Here is a 5,000-nt window from a genome sequence, read left to right as displayed (position 1 = left end):
CCACTCCCTCCCCCCTTCCTTTCCCTCCCCCTCTCTCTTTCCCTCTCCCTCTCCCTCTCCCTTCCCCTTTCTTTCCCTCCCTCCCTCTCCTTCTCATTCCACTCCCTTCCCCTTCCTTTCCCTCCTTCCTTCCCTCCCCTTATCTCCCCTTCCCCCTCAACGACATAACACCAGAATCAAGAAAAAAAAAGAAAAAAAAATCAAAGGTATATAATCATGATATCCTACAAATGAAATCCTTTTAAGAACAGGATGACGCTGCGCCGCCCTCCTGCGACCCCCTCCCCTCCCTCCCCCCGGTTCCTTCCTGGTGGGGGGGGGGGCAGAGGAAGGGCGAAATGGCAACTAGGAGAAGGAAGGAGAGGAAGGAAAAGGGAGAGGGAGAGAAGAGGAAAACAGAGGGGGGGAGGGGGGAAAGGAAGGGAAGGAAGGAGGGAAAAGGGAAGGGAGGAGGAAAGGGAGGGAAGAGGAAGGAAAGGGGGAAAAGGAATGGAAGGGGGAGGGAGAGAGAGGGATAAAGTAGGGAGGGAGAGGAAGGGAGGGAGAGGAAAAAGAAAGAGAGAGAGGAAGGGAAAAATAAAGGAAGGGAGACAGAGAGATGGAAAGCAGAGGATGAGAGGCAGAGGAAGAAAGGAAATTAAATAAGGGGAGAAGAAGGGGGGGGAAGAAGAGTTTAAGATAGGTAGGGAAGAGAGAGAAAACGAGAAAATAAATAAAAAAAAACAGACCAACAGAGACAGACACACACAGAAAACAGAAAAAAGGAAGAAATCAGAAACATCTCCCCTCCCCCTTACCCCCCCCCTTCTCGAAATCGGTCTCACTCAAGTCTCTTCCCCTCCCTTCTCTTCCCCTCCCTTCTCTTCCCCTCCCTCAACTCCCCCTTTCTTCCGCCCTCTCTTCCCCCCTCTCCCGCCTCCCTCTCCCTCCCACAGATCACCCTCTCTTCCCCCCTCCCTCTCCCTCCCCTCCCTCCCTTCCCTGAGCTCCCCTTCTCTTTCCCCCTCCCTCCCCTCCGTCTCCCTCCCTGCCTCCCCCTCCCCCTCCCCCCTCCCCCATTCATCATCGTGCCAAATGACCCACGTTCCCTCTCTCTTCACCTGCGCTTTGTCCTCATTTATCACCTGTTCTCACCTGCACCCTGCTCTCGTCTGTCACCTGTGCCAAGCCGTGCCACGTGGGCGTCTCCTCGCTTCCTTTATCTTATTTATGTTTGTCATTTTTCCTTTTCCTTCTCTCTCTTCTCTTTCGTCCTGTTTCCGTTTCCCTCTGTCTTTGTTTCTGTCTGTCTGTCTGTCTGTCCTCTCTGTCTCTCTGTCTCTCTCTCTCTCTCTCTCTCTCTCTCTCTCTCTCTCTCTCTCTCTCTCTCTCTCTCTCTCTCTCTCTCTCTCTCTCTCTCTCCTTTGCCTCATCGTCGACCATCGACCCCCCCCCCTCTTAGAACTAACAACCATAAAACTCACACCCTTAACAACTCACAACCCTTGAAAAGAACTCCCTCTTGAAACTCACAACCTTAAAACAACCATTAAGCACTTACTCACGTTAAGCCCACAACCTCAAGCCTCACAACCATAAGCACTCACAACCTCAAGCCTCACAACCATAAGCACTCACAACCTCAAGCCTCACAACCATAAGCACTCACAACCTCAAGCCTCACAACCATAAGCACTCACAACCTCAAGCCTCACAACCATAAGCACTCACAACCTCAAGCCTCACAACCATAAGCACTCACAACTCTTAAACCTCACAACCATAAGCACTCACAACCTCAAGCCTCACAACCATAAGCACTCACAACCTCAAGCCTCACAACCATAAGCACTCACAACCTCAAGCCTCACAACCATAAGCACTCACAACCTCAAGCCTCACAACCATAAGCACTCACAACCTCAAGCCTCACAACCATAAGCACTCACAACCTCAAGCCTCACAACCATAAGCACTCACAACCTCAAACCTCACAACCATAAGCACTCACAACCTCAAGCCTCACAACCATAAGCACTCACAACTCAAGCCTCACAACCATAAGCACTCACAACTCTTAAACCTCACAACCATAAGCACTCACAACCTCAAGCCTCACAACCATAAGCACTCACAACCTCAAGCCTCACAACTCTTAAACCTCCCAACTCTTAAATCTCTTTCAGGTGCCAAAGAGCGTTCGCCGCCGACGCGACTCTTCTCGCGGCTCTCTCATTAAAGAATTAATGAACCGCTAATGAACACCCATTAAACTCGAGGATGGAGCTCGAGGATGGAGCTGGAGGATGGAGCTGGAGGATGGAGCTGGAGGATGGAGCTGGAGGATGGAGCTGGAGGATGGAGCTGGAGGATGGAGCTGGAGGATGGAGCGGAGGATGGAGCTGGAGGATGGAGCTGGAGATGGGAGCTGGAGGATGGAGCTGGAGGATGGAGCTGGAGGATGGAGCTGGAGGATGGAGCTGGAGCTGGACGCCACCGCCGGGGAGAAGCTCTACCCCCCCCCCTTGCTCCTCTCCCCCGCCCTGCTCCTCTCCCCGAGCTCCCCTCCGTGAGGAAATCGCAAGAGCTCTGTTCTTTATTTTCTCATTCGTTCCTTTGTCCTCTCCCTGTTCTCTCCCTTTGTCTCCCCTGTCCTCCCTTCTCCATTATCTCCCTTCTTTATTTTCTCTCTCTCGTCTCCCCTCTCCAACTCTTCCCCTTCATCTCCCTTCTCCACTTTCCCCTCTTTATATCCCCCCCCCCCACTCTCAAAACCTGACTGCTCTTTCTCTTTCTCCCTTCCTCCTTCTCCCCTGTTCTTCTCACCCCTTCTCCCCCAATTCATCATCTGCCCCACTTCCCCATCCTCTTCCAATGTGTTCTCCCCTCTTCTGAATATCTCCCCTCTCCCCCTTTCTTTCCATTTCTCCATTTCCCCCTTTTTCTCCTCTCCTCTCTCCCCATCTCTCTCCCTTCTCCCCCTCCCTACCTCTCCTCTCTTCCCCACCTCCCCTCTCCTCTCCTTTTTCCTCTTCCCACTCTTCCGCCCTCCTCTTCCCCTTCTCCTCCTTTTCCCCTTCTCCTCCTCCACCACTCCCCTCCTCTCCCTCCCTCCCTCTCTGCCTCCTTCCATCCTCTCCCTCCCTCCCCTCCTCCTTTGCCTCCCGTCCTCTCCCTCCCTCCCTCACCCCCCTCCTCTCCCTCCCGTCCTCTCCCTCCCTCCCTCACCCCCCTCCACTCCCACCTCTCCCTCACCCCCCTCCTCTAACTCCCTCCCTCCCTCTCCCTCCCTCGCTCTCCTCCTCTCCCTCCCTTCCCTCCCCTCCCTCCCCCCGAACCATCGAAAAAGGAGTCTTGTTGCCCACCGAAACGTGGCGATACCAATTCATCCTAAAAATAAATATTACCGCACCCTCTCCTGAGTCCCGGAGTTTCACGGTCATGCAAAGCGGTGTGCATGAGACCCGCCTGCCTTCATGCAACGTTATTTCCACGAGCTTGTTGCATGCAGGGGCGGTGCTTGCAAGTGACGGATCAATTCGGCTGGCTGGCCGTCTCGGCAGCGTAGGCTTCGCTTGTGTTCAAAAACAAACAAGAGAGAGAGAGAGAGAGAGAGAGAGAGAGAGAGAGAGAGAGAGAGAGAAGAGAGAGAGAGAAAAAGGGGAAGAGACTTGGGTGTGTACAAAAACAAAGAAAGAAGGGGAGAAAGAGAAAGAAGAGAGAGAGAGAAAAGGAGAGAGGGAAGAGAGAGAGAGAGAGAGAGAGAGAGAGAGAGAGAGAGAGAGAGGGGGGGGCTTTCCTTGTGTACCAAAACAAACAAGCAGAGCTTATAAACATCTGCAACTGTATATACATATAAAATACAGATGCACACACAAACTCCACACACACACACACACACACACACACACACACACACACACACACACACACACACACACAAATCCCCATTCATAAATATAGCAATACCTTCGATTTTTTTTTTTTTTTTATAGATAGCAAAGGATATGAGACGTATGCAAATTTACCTTAGGTTTAGCGAGATGGAGAGCCAGCGACGGAATGCCTGCATGACGGAAACTCAAAAGCAATCACGGCGGGATAAAATGGGGGAGGAGGAGGAGGGGGGGGTTACAAAGGCGAGATTTGGAATAATCGCCTCGCGCGGTGACTGTTTGTCAAGCTTTTTTGGTGGGTGTGGTGTTGGGGGGGTTTGGTGTGTGGGGGTTGTGTGGTGTGTGTGTGTGTGTGGTGTGTGTGGGGTTTTGTGTGTTGGGGGGAGTGAGCGCCCGCGCGTGTGTGCGGTTGTGCTGCCCTTCCCTACGCTACCCATCCCCCCCCCTTCCCCCCCCCCCCCCTTTTCCCTCCCTTCCTCCCTCCTTTCTTACCCCCCCCCGGCACACCTCCTAAACCCTCACCCACGCCCACGCCCATTACAAGGCCACGCCCATCTTCGACTTTGTCCTCGCGCGCCCTTGGGATGAGGGACCGACAGGTGTGCGCAAGGGCGAGGAGGGGAGGACTGATGGGGGGGGTAGGAGAGGGGGGGGGAGGGGGGGGGGGAAGGGGGGGGAGGGGAAAAGGTTTTGGGGTGTTTTGCGTGGGGAAAAGAGAGAGAGAGAGAGAGGGAAGGGAGAAGAGAGAGAGGAGGGGGAGGGGGGAGAAAGAGGAGGGAGGGGAGGAGAGAGGGGGGAGAGAGGGGAGGGGGAGAGAGAGGGGAGGGGGAAAGGAGAAAGGAGAGAGGAAGGAGGAAAAAGGGAGGAAAGAGAGGAACCAGAGAGAGGAGGAGAAGGGGAGGGGAGAAAAGAGAAGGGGAGAAGGAGAAGGAAAGGGAGAGGGAGGGGAATAGAAGGAGGTAGGATCGGAGGGAAGGAAAGGGGGGAGGGGAGGAAAAAGAAGAAGTTTGAAGGATAAAAAAAACGGAGAGGGAGGGAAAACCCCCCGGGGGGGGAAGGGAGGATAAAAAAAGAGGGGAAAAAAAGAAAAAAAAAAAAAAACACAAAAAGGAAAGGGGGGAAAAA

General features: G+C 53.5%; 1 protein-coding gene across 2 annotated transcripts in view; it reads right to left on the bottom strand.

Annotated features, from left to right (window-relative positions):
* Window positions 1-5,000, bottom strand: part of LOC119581198 (fasciculation and elongation protein zeta-1-like) — a 29,616-nt gene that overhangs the window by 15,407 nt on the left and 9,209 nt on the right. The window lies entirely within an intron of this gene.

The sequence above is a fragment of the Penaeus monodon genome, chromosome 14 (assembly GCF_015228065.2).
Source record: "Penaeus monodon isolate SGIC_2016 chromosome 14, NSTDA_Pmon_1, whole genome shotgun sequence".
NCBI lineage: Eukaryota > Metazoa > Arthropoda > Malacostraca > Decapoda > Penaeidae > Penaeus > Penaeus monodon.
Note: the sequence above shows the minus strand (reverse complement) of the source record. Positions and strands in the feature narration are given on the sequence as shown.